Source organism: Cricetulus griseus, chromosome X (assembly GCF_003668045.3).
Source record: "Cricetulus griseus strain 17A/GY chromosome X, alternate assembly CriGri-PICRH-1.0, whole genome shotgun sequence".
NCBI lineage: Eukaryota > Metazoa > Chordata > Mammalia > Rodentia > Cricetidae > Cricetulus > Cricetulus griseus.
This window is the reverse complement of record NC_048604.1, coordinates 4,778,726-4,800,453: the sequence shown is the minus strand read 5'-3', so window position 1 is coordinate 4,800,453 and position 21,728 is coordinate 4,778,726.

Here is a 21,728-nt window from a genome sequence, read left to right as displayed (position 1 = left end):
GAAAGACATTTGATTATAAATGCTACTGGATTAATCCAACCTATATATTTTAAAAATGCCTTAACTTCAAAATTTAGGTCTAAGAACATGTTACTTTGAAAAGAGATTTTCTCGTTTCCACAGAAAAATGAAAAGCTGTGGATTCCTTCCAGACTATTATGGTTTGATCAATCAAGACCCCATGAAGCAGTGGCCCACTTGACCCACCATCCAAAAACAGCTGAGACAATGCATCCTCAGACTACTACAGCCAGGATTTGGACAGGATTCTGGGTTTTCTCAGGATCCCATGGCATTAACAGTGCCCTCAAATAGCAGGAAGCAGTTTGGAGATAATGTTGCCCAAATTCACAAATATTGTCTACAAATGTTTGTTTTCATTTAAATGATATTGTTTATAAATGGTTAGTGATCACAGTCAATCTCCTTCTAAAGAAAAAAAAGGGGGACTATGATATAGAAATGAATACTTTGCATTGGTATAGATTTTGGTTTATTAATACAAATTTAAGGTCAATTTTTCATATGATGTTTCTTCTTTGTTTAGGTATTGTGTTTATACAGCTCTTTTAAAATGTAATGTATAATTAAACACAGATTGTAGTCACCTATAATAGTCAAAACTTATAGTTATGTTAGTTACATTTTCTAGATATACAGAGAGATATATTTGAGATGGATAGACATTCTTCAAACCATTCAAAGACCTACAGAATATATAGCATTTAAATGGTTTAGGGTTTTTCATGACAGTGAGACACAACTGCTCCGGGCAACAGCAAGTACTTCAGAGAGGAAGATGGGTATCAAAGAAACTCAATATGAAGTTGCTTTCAATATGGCAGAACTAGCCAAAAAACTTCTCTTGCCTGTACTGTTTTTCTGTATGCTGTATAAAGTGAACATGCAGGACCCACAGGAAAGTGAGTGCTAAATTTGCCAAAACAAAACTGGACAGTCCTGAAGGGTTACTGCTTCATGAAAGAGTCTGCCAGACATTCTGCAGGACACAGAAAAATGACTGACAAACTGTCAATACAGGTGGACAGTTTGAAATTTCCTGTTTCGCTGGAAACTGCTAGACACTCTAGGCCTATGGGCTGAAGATGGATATTCCAATGTTACAGAGGAACTTTTCGTGACCTACCAGGCAGCGAGATGCCTCTGTCAATTCTAAAGTTTAACATATTATCCTTCTTTGGTCTTTGATGGAGTTGAAGATAGATAGTTATGGTTTTATTAGTTATGATAAAAGATAAATTACATATAAGACTTTAGATTCACAAAGATAGGATAGATGACAGAATAATGTCTTTAAATTTTGCATAATGTTAATGGATTAAATATTGTAATTGTAGTTCTTACTTGATTGTAGTTCTTACTTGATAACTGTTTTGTTATATATAATTTTACTATGTTAAAGTTAAAACCTTTCTGTTTATTTAGACAGAAAAGAGGAGATGTGGGGGTTGTCCTTCTGTACATATGTTTCTCTTATTACTTAATGAATAAAACACTGATTGGCTGATTGACTAGGCAGTAAGTATAGGCAGAGCTAGGAGATGAGAATTCTGGGAAATGTAGGCAGATGGATTCATTATGTAGAGTCTGTGAAAAGACTACATGCAAGGCATTCTCCATGTGGAAATACATAGATTAGTAGAAATGGGTTAATAATTAAGACAGAGATAGCCAATAAGAAGCCAAAGCCAACAGCCAACAGCTTTATAATTAATGTAAAATTTATAATATAGCATGTGCTTATTTGGGGCTCTAGGGTGGTGGTACCCAGCTGGGCCAGAAAATCTCTGTCAACATTTATTATTTTGATTATTTGGTGAGGGGAATTTTATTTGGTCCGGTCTATTTGGTCTGTCAGCTTCTTGCAACTTCATAGGCATGTCCTTTTTTAGTTTTGGAAATTTTTCTTGTCTTGTTTTGTTGAATATGTTTCCTGTGTTTTGAGCTGGTATTCTTTTTTTTCAAGACAGAGCTTCTCTGTGTAGCTTTGGAGCCTATCCTGGCACTGGCTCTGTAGACCAGGCTGGCCTCAAACCCATAGAGATCCGCTTGCCTCTGCCTCCTGAGTGCTGGGGTTAAAGGTGTGTTCCACTAACACCCGGCCTTGAGCTGGTATTCTTATTATTTCCCTATTATTCTTAGGTTTGGTCTTTTCATGGCGTCTCATGTTTCTTGTATGTTTTGTGTTATGACTTTGCTGGCTTTAATGTTTTCTGTGACTGAAGAATCTATTTCCTCTATCATATCTTCAACACCTGAGATTCTCTTGCCCATCTCTTGTCTTCTGTTGGTTATGCTTGCATCTGTAGTTCATGATCATTTACCCAGATTTTCCATTTTCAGAAATCCCTCAGTTTGTGTTTTCATTGTTGCCTCTATTTCAGTTTTCAAGTCTTGAATAGTTTCCTTCGCCTGCTTGATTGATTTTTCTTTGCTTTCTTCAAGCAATTTATTGATTTTTTTTTGTATTTTGGTAGCCTTTTCCTCCAGTTCCTTAAGGGAATTTTTCATTTATTCTTTAAGGGCCTCTATCATCTTCTTAAGATTATTTTTAAGGTCATTTTCTTATGCTTTATCTGCACTGGGATGTTCAGGTCTTGCTGTTATAGAATCACTAATTTCTAGTGGTGCCATATTGCTCTTCATGTTGTTGAATATATTCTTCCACTGACATCTAATTATCTCTTCTTCTAGTTGTTACAGGCGGGGCCTGTGGCTTAGGTGGTCGTTTTTCCTCCAGGTGCAGTTGGGGCCTGAGGCTCCAATGATCACTCCTCCATGTGTAGACACGGCCATGATTTCAGTGGTCACTGATGCAGTGGAGGATGGTTGGTCATGTGAGGAGGCTGCTGCCAGGTCTCTGGGGCTTCAGTGGGTGGGGGTGGGGCTCAGGATATGCCACTGGGGGCCAGGGACTAGAGAACAGGGCTGTCCAGCCAGGAGCCCAGTCACTTACCTCCTCCTGGTCTCATTAAAACATTTTGAAGAGCCACGGACTAAGCTAGAGCTGAGAATAAGTAAAGGAGTCAAGTATTTCATTGCTTCTACCAGAAGCCTGGCTTGTTGCTAGGTAAAAGGCTAGTGTGCTGAGGTAAATGATGTCTTCCTAAAATTCATGACTACCATAAACTCATGGATATGGCATTATGTAGAAACATGGTCTTTGAAAATGTAGTAAGATTAGGCCAGATTAGATTCAAGAGTGGACTGTAATTCAGTGAATGGTGCCCTGAGAAAAAAGACATAAACACAAGAAAGACTATGTGAATAATGTTGACATCCATCAAAAGCTGAGAAGTAACAAGGTTCTCTGAACCTTCAAAGAAATAGTACCATGTGAACACCCTGGTTTTGAACCTCTTCCTTTCACAATCTTAAAAGTTCATTTCTGTTATTTTAAGCTTGCCAAATTATGAAACTTTGCAGTGGCAGACTCTGAGAAATGATATAATCTGCAGTTTCATGAATCAGCTCAGGGTCCAAACAACACCTGTGAAAGACTCTTGAAAGCTAAATCAATCTGGACTGTTGGCTAAAGTAACTTTTATTGAGATTTCAGGGATGGAACTGAGAGTCTTGTCCAATTCTAGGCAAATGTTCCACGACTGGAAGTATCAGTTAAGATTGCATTTTTGAGCTCTTCCCTCAAAAATGTGGTGAGTATATACTATAAAAAGAAAATGTAGCCTTTAAACCTATAATGGCTCCATCTATTAAGATATCTCTTTTCTTGCTCTCCTTTATTCTTCAATCTTACTGATCCATCATGCCATTATAGGTTTAAAGAAAAATCTAGCACTGGGGAAATGTCCACAGATCTATAAGGATGACTTCAACTAAGAATCTAAGCAATAGTGGAGAGGATACCTTCAATGCCCTTCCCTGATAATGAGAATGATGACTACCCTATATGCTATTCTAGAGCCTTCATCCAGTAGCTGATGGAAGCAGAAGCAGACACCCACAGCTAAGCACTGAGCTGAACTCCTGGAATCCAATTTTAGAGAGGGAGGAGTGTTGAGAAAAGGGATCAAGACCAGGCTTGGGAAACCCACAGAAACAGCTAACCTGAACAAGGGGGAGCTTGTGGTCCGCAGACTGACAGCTGGGAAACCAGAATAGTACCAAACCAGGCCCCCTGAATGTGGGTGTCAGTTATGAGGCCTGGGCAATCTATGGGGCCTCTGGCAGTGGAACCAGTATTTATCCCTAGTGCACAAATGGGCTTTGGGAGCCTATTCCACATAGAGAGATACTCTCTCAGCCTGAGACATGGGGGAGGGCCTAGGCCCAACCCCTAATGATGTGACAGACTTTGATGATCCCCATGGAAGGCCTCACCCTCCCTGGGGAGCAGAAGAGGAATGGGATAGGAGATTGGTGGAGCACATGGGAGGATAGGAAGGAGAGGTAACTGGGATTGATATCTAAAATAAGATTGTTTCTAATTTAAATTTTAAAAGAAAGATGTATTGATAAGTGTTCAAGCTTTGAAAAAAAAAAGAAAATGTAGAGGCACACCAGAAATGCATATGAATAACTCACTCAATAGAGCAAAAATGAAATATAAAAAGTCTGTTAAGTAGGGATGAAGCCACAGGCCATCTGAGATTTGGTTCTAGAAGCAGAGGTAGATGGTCATTTCTGCTCCTGTGCACTAATGAGGAGACAGATGTCACTGTTTGCAATTAAGTACTAATATGGGGCTTGCCCATCCATTAAGGGTTTCTACATATTACAACCACCCCTGATCAGAGTTTAGTGTACATAGAACTACACATCTAAGGATATGGAATGAAGTAAGCACACCTGTCATGGAAAGCGTAGTTCAAATTACCTATAAATGTGATGATATGCTCAACATCACAAAAGCAAGGAATCTCTGAGCCACCAAGATTATTCATTGAGGGTCCTAGAGTACTATTTGGTAGGAGGGGTAGGACAGAAAATATAAGAAAATTTATTAATATATGAAACGTTCCAAAATTCTAAAACACACGAAGAAAATTAATACCAAAAGTGACAAGTACAAAAATCAACACTAATAAGATAAAATCACTACTGAAAAATGAAAATATTGTACTGTGAAAATGATTTGGTAAAATGACATTGAAGATTCTCATAAACATCTCCAAACTAAGGAATTGTATAAAATACTGACATGAATAATAATAAATATACATGAAAAAGAACCAATTAGAAATTATGGAAATTACTGCTTGTACTTGCTACTTCCTTTATTAACAACTTCATAGGATGCTGGGCATACCTCATCTACTCCAAAAGCCTTACATATCACTTTCATTATCACAGATTCTCTTCTTTTCTGGAAACTCCTGGAGCTATGGTTAGAACAGGACTTAGAAACAGATAACAAAGCAGATGATCTATAACAGCTGTCTGAATATAGCATCAAAATTACTCCTAATGATTGATGTGGTGATGTACATCTCTTGACATTCATCAGAGAAGATTCTCTTTTACAGTAGATGGTGAATAACACAAAGACTCACAACTGGTCATTGGGCAGAGAATAAGAGACAGTAGAGTGTTTAGTTTTGAGCTGGCCAAATAGGGGGCCAGTGCATATGATGTTATGTAAGGAGGGAGGGGAAGAGTAATGGTCATTATGGTAGCTGTGTTAGAGCAGAAGTTAGAGAAGAACAAGAGAAAAGCAGACATTGACAGGCATAAGATAGATTATGGCTCCGGGTCTTGTTCTGTAAAGGACGGGAAGCTCCTAAGTGCTTCTGAGGAGAAAGGTGATGTATTTGTTCTGGGAACTATGATCCAGATGAGATGGAGATAGTCAGGCCAAGATGTCCATGTGGAAGTTTTTATAGAGTCCAGAAGAAATCCAGTAAAGGCTTGAGCTAGGCCAATGTCCCACAAATAGAGTAAAAACAATGAACAGGTTGGAGATTCTGGAAGAGCCAGCCTCTGCAGAATAGAAAGCTGAACCAAACTGATCCTTTCTCCCAAAACTTAGTAAGAGCAGGGTATGGTGATGCACACCTTTAATCCCAGCGAAAAGAAGGCAGAGGTAGAGGCAGAAGTAGGCAAATCTCTGTGAGTCAAAGGCCAACCTGGACTACATAGTGAGTTCCAGGTAGAAGCAAATACCAATGAGGGGCAAGTGCCTTAAAGAAGCATAGTATATATTCATTTTATAAGGCTGCTATAATGAATTGACACATGATTACCAGTTTCCCATATCACAGATACACCCTCATGCTTCTGAGAATCAGAAGCCTAAAAATGTTGACAAAATTGTATTAATTCTGGAAGATCTTATGATCAGTTTATTTTTCCTTTTCAGTGTCTAGAGGCTACCTTCTTTTTCTCATGGCTACACATCACTCCAATTACAGGTTCTGTCACTACATTTTCATTGATGCTAATACAAACTCTACTCCTATCTGTCTAACTCAGACACTTGCAACTATAGTTAGGGGAAATTTAGAAAATCTAATATATTCTCCCATCTCCAGATCTTTAAAGGAATCACAAAGTCAGTTTTTATCATATCAAGCAACCTTTCATAGATTCTGGAAATTGGGAAGAGAACATTGCTAAGAACTATTCAATCTGTGTGTCTCTCTTAGGATCCTTCTTGTTTCCTAGCTTCTCTGGTAGTATTGATGGTAGGCTGCTACTTCTTTGCTCTATGTCTAAAATTCATATATGAGTGAGTACATACCATGTTTGTCTTTTTGTGACTGGGTTACCTCACTCAGGATGTTTTCTTCTAGTTCCATCCATTTGCCTATGAATTTCAAGATTCCATTGTTGTTTTTTTTTCATCTGAGTAATACTCCATTGTGTAAATGGACCACATTTTCTCTATCCATTCTTCAGTTGAGGGACATCTAGTTTGTTTCCAGGTTCTGGCTATTACAAATAGTACTGCAATGAACATGGTTGAACAGATGTCCTTGCTGTATGAATGTGCTTCTTTTGGGTATATGCCTAAGAGTGGAATTGCTGGATCTTGTGGTAGATTGATTCCCATTTTTCTGAGGAGTCGCCATACTGTTTTCCAAAGTGGCTGTACAAGTTGGCACAACCACCAGCAGTAGAAGAGTGTTCCCCTTTCTCCACATCCTCTCCAGCACAAACTGTCATTGGTGGTTTTTGTTTTAGCCATTCTAACAGGAGTAAGATGGTATCTTAGAGTTGTTTTGATTTGCATCTCCCTGATGGCTAAGGATGTTGAGCACTTTCTTACATTTCTTACAGCCATTTTAGATTCCTCTATTGAGAATTCTCTATTTAATTCTGTACCCCACTTTTTTTTGAAAGATTGCCCAAGGTTTTTATTCTTGTCCAAAAGTTCAAGCCTTCACTACCAACCTAGGATTCTTCAAGCCTTTGACAATTTGAGAGGTGAAAGGTGACATCTTTCCTTGGTACTATTTGATAAGTAATAGTTAACATATTCCTATACATTTACTGACCATTTTGAAATTTCTCTGAAGAGTGAGTTCCTCAGGCCCTTTCCTATTTCTATATCCTTGAAAGTATTTTGGACTCGGCTTTAATTCCATTTACAGGAACTAAATGACTTAAGGTGTCATCTAAACTGCACTCTTCAAAGAGCTCCAAGGAGAGTCTGTCTTTTACATCTTCCATCTTCTAAGGCTGCCATTATTCCTTTGCTTGTGGTCATGTCACTCCAGTCTTTGCCTCCATCTTTACATGACCTATCTCTGTTTTTATGAATCTGTGTCAAATCTCTTGCCTCCCTCTTAGAAGGATACATGAAATGGCATTCTGGCTCATCTCTTGTCTATGTCTCAAGATCCTTAACCAAAATCACATCTGCAAAGACAACATTTTGAGGTCTCACTTTGAGACCTAAGCAGGAGTTTTCAATCATAATCTAGACTTTACATGGGGACTATAACTCTTTTTAAACATCCACTAACCTCTCTATATTAAAAAGATATGGAGGAACTTCTTGTGTTAAGGTATGGGAGCAGGGAGAAAATCTTGGTGGAGTATTACACAGTATAGTAAATATCTGACTTGAATTTATAAAATTGAAACCTCATCCTCTGTTATAGGTTTTAGAGAAAATATCTTCAATTATCTGTGGAGGTAGCATATTAAGTATCATATGCTGAACATAAAGTCATGTTTGTATTCATATAGTGAGTATGAGTGAATGGTGAGAATGATCTCCACCTTGCATCTTTATCCTAAGATGACCTATCAGTGTTCATTTCATTTATAGGAAGCAGGCAGAATGTAAAGGTAACTCAGCTTGGAGATAGGAAAGCTGAATTTTGTGAGAGCTCTACTCCTGTACACTGGTTGTGGGCAATCAATAATTTCACTTGATCTCCATATCTTGGCTTGTAAATTGACAATGTTGATATCTGCACAGTCTATTTCTTAGGGAAGAGGTAAAGTGTCTGTATCCATTATCCAATTTTAACAGTGTCAAGTTGTGATAAATATACATGGTTGTGGAACAGAAAGCTATAAAAATATCTCTCAGGTCCTTTCACAAAATATCTTGGGAATTTTCAACATCCAGTTACCAAGATGACCTTTAATTCAGCTGAGCACAGAACTGTGGGGCTGCAACATTCTTTGGGGCTCATGTACAGTGAGCAGTGATGGCTAGCCACACAGTCATATTCTGCAAGGCAGCATATGCTAGAGTTTCCAAAATCTTGGGCAGATTCTATAGAGGGCTCAAGTCAAAGTGGGTGGGAGAGTGCAGCAATCAGGTGTGTGTGTTCTCATATATCACCTTTCCTTTGGCAGTCCAAGCCTAATGCCTACAGCTTAGAGATGTGCTGCTTACACTGAACCTTCTCCATGAATGAAGTAGGTAATTTAACACTGATAATACACATCCAGGAAAGAGTGTGGCCATGTCTGCTTTGCAGCCCAGGATTTCCTTGAAATCAACCTTGGGGCTGCAAACGATATCTGTAATAATGTTTCCCAATTCCACTTCCTAAGAAAGGCATGGGTGACAGGGAATTAAGAAAGGCTAAATTCCTTGGGAAGCTGAGTGAGTTATTACTGGAGTATTTTTAGAACAAATGATCATTTAAAAAGAACAGAAAGAGAAATGGCCTACTCAGCACTCTATGGAATCCTTGCAAAGAGAAAGTCAGCCTGAGTGCCAAGGCCCCTTTTCTGCTGTCCCTCCAAGGCGACCCTGTGGCAAATATACAAGGCTTTCTTCACTGGGATCGGTCAACTGGGGAGTTCAGCATCATGTGAGAGATGGAGCTCTAGAAGAAAAGATTGGTGTAAGTTTTTTCTTGCTTTTCCAAATATAAGTGTCAGGCAGGCATTGGTGGCATACGCCTGTAATCCCAGCACTTGGGAGGCAGAGGCAGGCGGATCTCCGTGAGTTCGAGGCCAGACTGGTCTCCAGAGCTAGTTACAGGATAGTCTCCAAAGCTACACAGAGAAACTCTGTCTCGAAAAACCAATATGTGTGTGTGTGTGTGTGTGTGTGTGTGTGTGTGTGTGTGTGTGTGTGTGTGTGTCCTATTCAGGGTCATTAAGGTGCTTAGCAGGATGTTATGTGATTGGTTTTGTCATCACCAAGGAAGAAGGGTTTGTGGATCCATTGTGACAACAGCCTAGGCTGTATTGGTGTTTCCTGCAGGGCACCCAGGAAATGAGAGCCAGGAAAAGTTGTCAACATATTTTTTTAAACTTGCTGTTACCAGTGTGATCCCTCCCCCCAACAATTACCTTATTGTCACTAAGTGCCTCCTACCTGCTAAGGATGTAGGCATTTGATATTGTACTGTTTGTAACAAATGCCCTGTGGGACAGCCATTAGAATGAACTCCATCTTCCAGATAAGAAGAACAGAACATGGAGAGAGGAAGTCATCTATCATATCCCGCTGACTGTGTGAAGTAAACCTGGATTTCACTCTCCAAGGATACTAGTCATATTTAGAAACAAAGGACATAAGGGTGAAATTGTTTCCTTTTTCCAGAGGACCTAATTCAGGTTTAGTAATAAGAGCTGAAAATTATTGAGTATTATTCTCTGTTAAGCATCTCTCTATTCAATCCTCACAATATCTCTGGGAGTACAACATCATTATCTTCATTTGGAGGCTCAAGAAATTGTGATTCCTGGGAAGTTATGCCAATTGATTGAAACACAGCTAATAAAAGCAAAACTGGGGTTTCATACACTAAGTCAGTAGTTCTCAAACTTTTTGGTCTCAGAACCTGTATACATTTAAAATGAACTGATGATGAGTACACAGAAGATGGGTGGTTGCCAAGGCTGGGGGAGGGTGAGAAGGAGAGTGAGCACCTAATGGGCATGCCTTTTCCTTTAGGGATGAAGAAAATGCTCTGGAACTAGAGAGAGGTGATGGCTGCACCACACTGTGAATGTGTTCAGTGCCACCAATTATACACTTGCAAATGATGAATTTCAAGTCATGCAAATTTCATCTCAGTAAAACCATAGTACAGTGAGGTAAAGCAACAACAGTTTACTGAGGCCTCCAAGGTGCTTTTGTTTATGTGGGTTATAGCTATCAATGTTAACAATATTAGGAAGAAATGAAAATGTTTATTTATTATTTATTTTTAAATTAAAACATGAAACCCAGTACAGGAAAATGTAGCTATTTTCATATAAATAGTTATATTTTCCAAAACAAAAAATTTGTACCGAGAAGAAATGCATTGTTTTGCATTTTTGCAAATGTCTCTGATGTCTAGCTTGAGAGGACACAGCTGGATTCTCACATCTCTATTTGGTTGTGATATGTTGCTTTGGTTGTTTATGAAGGAAACCCAGGCTCATGCAGATATGCAGTAGAAAAAGGAAAGAGAACTGAATGTGCCTCTGAGATCAGTTGAGACATTCTTCTTAGACATAACACAAAAGCCTTCTGAGTGCTTGTGTCTCCTAGAATAAATGCAATGTGGGGTGTGAGGCATATCTGCGAGCCCTCCTTGTTCAGCTTCAATGAACCTTTATTGGACTCTCCTGTTCTGGGAATAGATCTTCTGCCCATTCATGATTTTCTGGCACTGTGCATTGGTCACTTGGAAACACTGGTGCTCTGACTAATACACAGTGTCATATGTATCTTGACATGTTTCACTCTATAGTATCACAAAACCACACTGATTAATATTGCCACCTCCCTCATTGGAAAAATCCCTTAACTGTCATGATCACAGTGGTGGAAATTTGCTTTTCAAAATTTTAATCTTTGCTTAAATGCTTAAATTTCATCATTGGCAAAAATAATACAGTTGTTTCCCTTGGAATGACAGGCTTACTCAGTTCATCTACAAGAAAATGTCTGCCAAATACCCTAGTCTGAATAACATTAGTCATTCTTTCAAGTAAATATGACAATCTATGAAAACTCAGTCAGTTCAGCTGACAACTCCAAACAGTCACAAGACTGTTTTGCCTTGAGTCAACCAATGCACTTAGTTTCTACCAGAGAAGTGCTTTAGCATATTTCTCATTTCATCCCAGGGAATTTAAAAACTATGGGGGCTCAAGGATCAATCAAGTTCCTCTAAATCAACAGGATTGATGCACTTATGAACTTACAGAGACTGAGGCAGCAGGCACAGGTCTTACACAGGTCTGCACAAGATGGGATTCTAAAGCTGCCAGAAGACACATGTCCCCATCCCTAACCCTGAAGCTATGCCCTACTGATAATGGCTTGAAAATGAAAATTTAGTTTTCTCTAAGGAGTCTCACTAGGGAAACAAAATACTCTAAAGGGTAGGCTGCATGCCCAGTGGTAGATGCCAACAGAAATGAACTCAAAGGCACTTTTGAAGGTTCTTTGTCTCATAATGTCATGTCAGGGATTTTATTTTTTAATTTCCTCTTATTTTTATTTTATTTACATTTTTACTCATTTATCTTTTAATCTCTTTATCCTACATGTCCTTTGCATATATATTATGGCTTTCAGTTTAGTGTTTTTATGTGATTCCTGAGTGTGCAAACAAGTGGGTCTCTACATCTATATCTCGGTTTTTTGTGTCTTTTCTTGGGCTCTTTCCCTTCTGATTGTTTTGTTCTATTGTGATATGTTAGTTTTTGTTTTATCTGATTATATTTTTTTTGTTTTTTTGAGACAGGGTTTCTCTATGTAACAGCCCTGGATGCCCTGGAACTCACTCTGTAGACCAGGCTGGCCTCAAACTTAGAGATCCACCTGCCTCTGCCTTCTGAGTGCTGGGATTAAAGGTGTGTGCCACCATTGCCCGGCTATTTTAATCTGATTATATTATATTTTATTATTATCCCACAGTAGTAGTTTGTTTCAATATTAAGTTCCTGTGTGTACTTGTGGCTTTTCTGGAACTTGCTCTGTAGAATAGGCTGGCCTCGAAGTCACAGAGCTCTACCAGCCTTCTCAATAGTGGGATTAAAGACACATGCCAGCACCACTCAGCTAGTCTGTTTATTTTCTAATGAGAGACAGAAAGATGATGGATCTTGATGGGAGGGGAGTTGGGAAGGAACTTAGAGGAGTAGGGGGGAGGGGAAACTGTAATCAGGATACATGATAAAAATTCTATTTTCAGAAAAAGAGAAAATTGTTTTTTACTGATTTGTTGAGGGCATTCTTAGGTGAAGCTGTCTTTTCTTATGTCTAGCTGCAAATGTGCCATACATTTGTGCCAACTACTGCTCTCATTCCAATGGATAAAAAAAAAATTACAGTAGAAAAAGCACAGAATATTTTCCTATTGTTATGAAGATAACCTTGACCACATGGGTCACTTAAAAGACTCAGAAGGCTGCCAGTGACCCCCACACATATTTCACTCCCAGAAATATTGCACATGATTGCACACCACATCTGCTTATGCTGCCTCCCTTAATCAGGCCCTTTGGTGGCTATCCACCAACTGCAAAATCAGGCTTAGCCTTGGCTATTGTTGCCAGCTTAGGATATGAAGCTTCATCTAGACAGGCTCCTCAGTAGCTCTCACACCTGCTCCTGCTTCATCTTCTCACCATAGCACTAATCACTGAAGGAGCTTACCCTCCATAGTCTAAGCCCCCTGCCCCTTAGGTAAGCTTTCCTGGTGTTCAAATACAAAGGATTCTGCTTTCCAGAGAGTTCCCAGAGCTAAAGCTAAGAACCTCATCTCTAGCATTCAGTAGGTTACATAGCACATTAGTAAGAGTGTTTCCTACTCCCTACTTTGGGAACTCCTCAAGAGTCCATACCCAGCCTTGCTTCTTCGCTTCCCCACAGTGCAGTTCATCTCCACGATAGGGCCCATGTTTAGTGAATTGCTCAGGGTTACAAGGATTCAGCAGCAGTGTACAGAATATAACACTTAAAACTTGATATCAGTGGTTGGAAAGATATTGCAGTCGGTAAAGTGTTTTCCTCACACACACAGGGACATGAGTTTGGTCCCCAGGGTCCACATAAAATCTGGGGGTGTGGCATGTGCTTGCTATCTCAGTTCTGGGGAGGCTGAGACAGGTAATATCTGGGGTTCATTAACCATACAGCCCAATCTACTTACTGAGCACCAGGACATGAGGCACCCTGTCTCAAAAGACAGGGAGATGGTTAGATGGGTCAGTGGTTAAAGCATTTTCTTGGCAAGTATGAAGACCAGAATTTGGATTCTACAGAATCTGTGTAAATCCCAGCCAGGTATGGCAGTCTACATGTAATTTCAGTCTCAAAGGCAGAGACGGGGATTCCCTGCTATGTGGCTGTAGCTATGTCTACTCAGAGACCATGGGCATATTATGTTTGAGTTCCATGGAATGGCACATTAGTATATTCAGACATGTTTCTAAAGTTGGCCTTATTTCAGGGATGGTGACGAGGAAGTACACTTCTGGGACCTTGCTCCCTGGGTGAACCTTTGAGAGGAAGAAGTCCCTGCCACCAGGCTACACTCCAAGTGCTAATGCTTCCCATCTTTCCAGATGACATACTTCGGAAGGCTGAATGCAACAGACACTACACATGCACATAAACATATCACACAGACATATACGCATGTGTGTGTGTGTGTGTGTGTGTGTGTGTGTGTGTGAGAGAGAGAGAGAGAGAGAGAGAGAGAGAGAGAGAGAATATGTCATGTATCACTATATGGTGGAGATGTGTTTAGATACGTGCATCATTTTGTCATCATGTAAATATGGTAGAATGAACTTACAAAGCCCCACAGCCAGGAAAGTATGTCTCATGAAAGACCTACAGCCCAGATTCTCCTCTCCCAGTTTCCTTCATTGGCTTGCAAGCCAAATAGGGCTATAGATCGCCCCACTCTCTGCCCCCAAGGTGCCCAGCCCAGCCTCAACTGGAAGCCTTTATCTCATTTAGGGCTCATCCTGGAAGCGCAAAGAATCACAATTGATGCCTGCAGAGATGCACTTGTTTATTTCAAAGGCCAATTTAATTTTGATGCCTTTGGCCTCAATAGTTTCCTGATTTCCAGGAATTGCTCTCAATTTAACTGGTGCCAGCTCCTAGCATTGTACAGCAGCCCTTTGCCCGCCTGCTGTGCTGCAGCTTCACTCTTCTTGATAATTTTGTCACTTGTTAGGGTGGGCAGAGGGGAAAAGAGGGAGGGGTGCTTCTGCAGGGGAGGAACTTCACTGACTGGAGCAGGACAGAGTTGGAGGAGATTTTGAACAGTGCAGACAAAGGGACTAAACAAAAGACTAGAGAATCTATCAGGCTAGATATGGAGGTAGATGAGGATAGTTGGCTTTTCAGAGTGAGTGTCAGGATGGGGTACACAGATAAGCAAACAATATCATGGGTTATATCAACCGAGCTATTTAGGACATGGGAGGTGTCTACACTGCCCCCTTCTGTAGCCGCCTTACTGTGGAAGGCATGCCTCTGGAACAATACTGTTTGTGGCAGACTTCTGACTTTATCATTTACTATCTGTGTGGCTTGAAGAAATTAACCTTTCTGAGACTAGATGGTCCTTTTAATTTTTTTCAGTGAGTGCAGAAATGTCAGAAACTATGTCAAAGGAATTGTTGAGATCCAATGATATCCCAAGCATCATAAGAGCTCAAGTGTCTAGTGTTTGTCACAGGTATCAGATATCTGGGGTATACAATTTGTTTCTGCTCTGCTCATATACTAGCCAGACTCTCTGGCTATTTTGGAGCCCCATTTTCTTAAGGGACCTAGTAGACTAAAGGTGGGAAGTCTGGGGTAGCGCTGCAAGAAGCCAGCCCCCCTCAACTGCATAATGGGAGAACTGGCAGCTCTTGAACCAGTTGCCAGGTTTCCTGGAGAAGCATATACTTATCATTAGAGTAGGGATTCAGAAATGACTGGGATGCTGGGGAACAAAGATTTTATATGAAATATCAGTTGTTTGAGGAGAGAGAGAATTCAATTGAGGCTTTTTTCAGTTTCTAGAAAAATAGTCATATCACATTAATCATCATAAAAGGATAACTGACTGATCATGGAACAATAACATCATGTTATAGATCGGGAGCCCAATTATCTTGGCCTTTCTATAGCTGTCTTAATAGCCATTCATTGCCCATCTTAAGTGTGTGGCCTAACATCATTGTAACTATCAAATAAATCCATTGAAATTTACAAACGGAGCCTTAACTTCCACCAATCCAAAGCTAAGAATGTCATCAAATATTATCTGAGGCCTAGGACAGAGTTTTCCCCACTCTATTGTAATACCTCCTGTACTGCATACCCTCATACCTGATGTACCAAGAACATATTTGAAAAGTATTTTCATTTATGTCTTCATTTGTTCTGTAGCTACAAACCTTCATGAAAACATCATCACATCAGAACATGGTATTTGGAGCATTCTAAATCCGTATTCCTGGCCTATGGTCACTCCTATTTGGATCCAGAATAAGGTCTGACTCGCTTTGAAGCAAAAGTCAGATTATTTTTGCATTGACAAATACTGGGGGAGATTTGTGGCTTTGGCAACCACTGGATTTCTGTTGTTGGAAGCCACATAGTATGTGGTGATTTGTTATGGCCCCAAAAGGATTCTCATACAGTAAACCATGATGGACCCAAGATGCTGAGCCTAGGAACCATCCAAATGTTAGAACCCAAGTATCACTCATGAATGGACAGACCCTTGCTTCATGGAACCTTTAGTCTTCCATTTTGTGCTGAGGCTTCTATCCCAGTCAGGCCTGCTAAGTTCCTTTGAGAAGCAGACTTTATGTGTAAGCAATTGGGAAGGTGAAATTGTAATGTGAAGTCTGTGGATTGACAGTAATTAAACAAAAAAACCTGTCTGGTAGCAAAGCCCATCTCAGGTGGAAAATGATGGAATTCACCTGCTCCATCCCTTTCTGGTTGATTCAAGTCAGATTTGGAGGTATTTGGTGAGTAAAGAAAGGAAGTTCAGCAGGGTTGTGACTAGAAATGTTTTGTTAACTCCATCAAGGATGGCCTGGTGTTTGCTGAGAGATGGCTAAATATGTCAATGAAAGAAGCATTATAATCATTACATAGATATTTCCAGTCCCCAGGAGCAGAATTCAGCCCATTCAGGAAAGCCCATCATTGAACCTGGAATATTTTCCCTGAAATCCTTGGCCAGGGTGGGCTGAGGGCAGGGGTCTAGAGGCAACCAATGAGGCTGCTATCTACAGACTTGTCTGACTTTGGCTTCTTGGAATTGCCCACTGTCTTCATATCTTCTACTTCTCCCTTCTTCAGAGATGATACTAAGCCTCCTATTGGGTAAGTGTGAGAATCAGAGTTGGACCATGCTTGCGTATGGCGAGACTGTGAACCAGAATGCATTACACAGACCAAGTAGTCCTCTGATAGAAGGAAAGGCTGCCAAAGCAGGGGAAGCAGAAGGGTAACTGCCTTCTCAGGCTTTCATTTGGGGCAATATTACTCTCTCCTGAGAGTGGACACTCCAGCAAATGTGGGAGGGTTGATCTACATATACAAGTTCTAATCCCAGGTCAACTCCCAGAAAGCTAGTTGTGACAATGATGACTCCAGTGATACACAGATATCATGCTGACAACTCTTTGATGATAGCTGGCAGTGGACTAAACTCACAAACCTCACTTTGCACCCTTTCTTTCCCACTCATGCCTTACTGTGTCACGCTCCCTGTCTGAAGCATGGTGGGAGAAGAGGGATGTCATTAAAGATCTGGCTTGGCCCCACCAGTATCTCCCTTGCCTAGGACTCACTCTGTGGTATGAGGTAAACTATAGATAGAATAAAACAATGACATTGTGTCCCCTATAGGTCACTGATGTTCAAGTGTCCCCTTCATGGAGAATGATAAGCTAGGGAGCATCCCACAAAAAGTGCATGGCAAAGAGAAACGACATCTCTGGTCCCTATCACCCAGGTCACACTGTGACTGTGAGTTAACACCCTCTCCCTCAACAAGATATAACCCAGACAGGCCCACCAATATCAATCATTAATTAAGAAAATTTCCAACAAGCCAGTTTGGTAGAGGCATGTTCTCATTTGAGCTTCCTTCTTCCCAAATGATTCTAGCTGTATCTAACTGGCATAAAGCTAGCCAGCAGAATGAGATAAAGGTCATGTGTTCACCCAGTTTACCAGTTCCTTTGGCCTCATCTAAACATGTTCCTGGAAGTGTCTTTGCTAACCCAAGAATGGAAGGAAAAAGAAGCCAAAGTCACCTTTCTCAACTCATAGGTCAACTGCTTGGGCTTCATAGGATATTCAGGCTTTCTGTGTGTTAGTTCCCAGGACACCTGATTAATAGGCTGCCTCAGAAATAGACAGAGTTGGGGAAGACAGTTGTCTTAAAGTATCTAGAAGTCCAGGCTTCTTTGTTCCATTGGTCCCATCTTCTGACTGGGGCTTCTAGCACAAAAAGCACCTTTCTCGAACCCCTCGGTGGACAGCAGGACCCAATAGGATGATAAGGAGGAGGGATTCAGCTGCCAGTGCCCTTGACAAGTCCTGCTTTTTGCCTTGTATGTGATTACTCTATTATGGAGTCTCCAAATATCTTTGTCACATACTAGGACACTGGGGTTCAAAATGAGCTCTGCAATGAGGCTTAGTCTGCTGGATTGAGACTTCCATCAATGGCAGTAGTGAACTTCCATCTTTTCCCTATTATCAAAGTGAAGGGCAAGAAAGAGGCCCCAGGAGCTAACTAGGGCATTAGGGAGTGTGCAGGGGACCAGTGTTCAGATGTCATAGCAGAGAGGGATGTCAAAGCCCAGGCAGAAGGCAAGGGTGACAGATTCAGAGAAGATCTCTACTTCTCCCCACACCACAAGAAAGCAGAGAGGCCAAATGTACAGCGTTCCATATCAACCCATAGGACAAGATTCCCTGTGGCACAAAGCAGCACAGCCTTTTTTGTCTGGTGGTTCTGTTGAGATATGGGACACAAGGAGACAAGAGACATCACCTTAGCTCATGTCAGAGCTGGATTTGGAACAAGCCCTTTTTCAACACTGGTTGGTGGCCCCTGTAAATAACATGTAAGTAGCAGCTGTGCAGGGAAAAATTTGGGTGGGCATGTGGTGGGGAGGAGCTGGACCAAGAATGTGACACACTTATAGTTCCCCAAGCAGATTCATATTTTCTGTGTGTGGTGGTTGTAGCCATGATCACTCAACTTGCCTGTCCACTGTGGTAGCCAAAGACCTCCAAAGAAACAGAACTAACAGAAAAGAACAGACAGAGATAGAGCAAGAGAGAACCAGAGAAAGACTGATTTTTTTATTTTAATTAGAAAGAAAATTATGTTACATGTCAATCCCAAGTTCCTCTCCCTCCCCTTCTCCCTGCCCCCCATCTAACACCCTACCTATCCCATACCCTTTCTGCTCCCCAGGGAGGATGAGACCTTCCATAGGGGGTCTTCAAAAGTCTGTGATATTCTTTGGGATAGGGCCTAGGCCAACCCCCTTGTGTCTAGGCTCAGGGAGTATACCTCCATGAGGGATGGGCTCCCAAAGTCCATTCCCATGGTAGTGATAAGTACTGATTCACTACAAGAGGCCCCATAGATTTCCAAGGTCTCCTCACTGACACCTACATTCAGGGGGTCTGGATCAGTACCATGCTGGGTTCCCAGCTATCAGTCAGGGGACAAAGAGCTCTCCCTTGTTCAGGTCAGCTGTTCCTGTGAGTTTCACCAGCCTGGTCTGGACCCCTTTGCTCATCAGTCCTCCTTCTCTGCAACTGGATTTCAGTTCAGTTCAAGGTTTAGCTGTGGGTGTCTGCTTCTACTTCCACCAGCTGCTGAATGAATACTATATGATGGCATATGAATTAGTCATCAATCTCATTATCAGGAGAGGGCATATAAGGTAGCCTCTCCTCTGTTGTTTAGATTGTTAGTTGGTGTCATCTTTGTAGCTCTCCAGACATTCCCCTAGTACCTGATTTCTCTTTAAACCTGTAATGTCTCCCTCTATTATATTATCTCTTATCTTGCTCTCTTCTGTTCTTCCCCCAACTCAACCTCCCTACCCTATCATGTGTTCCTCACCCCTCCTCCCCTTCTCATTCTCCTAGATCCCATCTTACACTTGTCAGAATGGCTAAAATCAAAAACACCAATGACAGTTTATGCTGGAGAGGATGTGGAGAAAGGGGAACACTCCTCCACTGCTGGTGGGAGTGTCAACTCGTACAGCCACTTTGGAAATCTGTATGGCGATTCCTCAGGAAAATGGGAATCAGGCTACCGCAAGATCCAGCAATTCTACTCTTGGGCATATACCCAAAAGAAGCACATTCATACAACAAGGACATCTGTTCAACAATGTTCGTTGCAGCATTATTTATAGTAGCCAGAACCTGGAAACAACCTAGATGCTCCTCAACTGAAAAATGGATAGAGAAAATGTGGTACATTTACACAACGGAGTACTCAGAGGAAAAAGCAATGGAAACTTGAAATTTGCAGGAAAATGGATGGAACTAGAAGAAATAATTCTGAGTGAGGTAACCCAGTCACAAAAAGACAAACATGGTATGTACTCACTCATATGTGGATTTTAGACATAGAGTATAGGATTACCAACCTACAATCCACACTGGCAGAGAAGCTAGCAAACAAGGAGGACCCTAAGAGAGACATACATGGTCCCCTGGAGAAGGGGAAAGGGACAAGATCCCCTGAGCAAGTTGGGAGCATGGAGGGAAGGGAGAGGGATTGAGAAAGATTGATTTTACGGAATTATATTTACCCAGTTTAGGGAGTTACAAGTCTGAAGAAAATAGGGAAGGTTGGAAACAGGTGACACTTGATGCTACAGCTTTTGATCCAGAGACTGGAAAGCCCAACATAGTTTTCTGATATCTTTGAAGGGCAGAATTCTCTCTCCCTGTCTCTGTCTCTGTCTCTCCCTCTCTCTTTACCTCTCTCTCTCTCTGTCTCTCTCAGAGATGCTTTGTCTTACCTCCTAAATCTCTCAACTGAGGCACATGTGCACATGCATACACACACACACACACACACACACACACACACACACACACACAGAGAGAGAGAGAGAGAGAGAGAGAGAGAGAGAGAGAGAGAGAGAGAGAGGTTGTTCATCTGCTCACAAACTCAATTGAATCAACTATTAATCAAATAGTAACTATACAGCATGACATCTACAGTAGTATTCATCCATACAACTTGGCCCCATACCTTAAGCAAAATGAATGATTCCAAGTATGAGATTCTCTTCAGAAGCCTGAGGAGATAGTTGTTGGTTTAGGATAAAGAAAGAGGAGCTATGTCATGAAGTCAAATACACTGGTGGAGTTTTGATTTTGCCATAAAGAATGAAAAGTTACCAGGCGTTGGTGGCGCACGCCTTTAATCCCAGCACTCAGGAGGCAGAGGCAGGCAAATATCTGTGAGTTTGAGGCCAGCCTGGTTTCCAGATTGAGTGCCAGGATAGGCTCCAAAACTACACAGAGAAACCCTGTCTCGAAAAACCAAAAAAGAAAGAAAGAAAGAAAGAAAGAAAGAAAGAAAGAAAGAAAGAAAGAAAGAAAAGAAAATCAGGAAGTTGGAAAGGGCCTTTATCCATAGGCTTTTGCTTGTGTATTATTAAAAATCATAGCCACCAAAGTCTGGGATACCACACTAAGTCAGGACCAAGCCCCTCCCCACTAAGTTAGGCTGGGCAAGGTAACTCAAAATAGGTAATGGGCTCCAAAAGACCATTCATGTACCTAGGATAAGTCCTGATTGCACTGCCAGACTGCCCCTCCAAATATACTAAGCCCCATAACCATCACCCACATTCAGAGGGCCTCATTCAGTCCCATGCAAGTTCCCCAGGTGTTGGTTCAGAGTCTGTGAGCTCCCACTATCTCAGGTCAACTGTCTCTGTGGTTCTCCCCATCATGATCTTGACCCCTGTTGCTGGCAGATTTTTTCCAGCCTGGTCTTGCTGTCGCTTTCAGCCTCAAATAAACACATAGACACTATATTAATTATTAAACTGTTGGTTGATGACTAGGCCTTCTTATTGGCTATCTCTGCCTTAATTATTAACCCATTTCTATTAATCTATGTATTTCCACTCGGTCTTATCTTACCGGAGAATGTCCAGACCTTCTACTCCTCTGCCAACTACATGTCGACTCCTTTGACAGTCTCCCTCTGCCTACCTTTTCCAGAATTCTCCTCATCTCCTAGCACCACCTATACCTCCTGCCTGGCCAGTATTTTATTCATCAATCAGTTAGA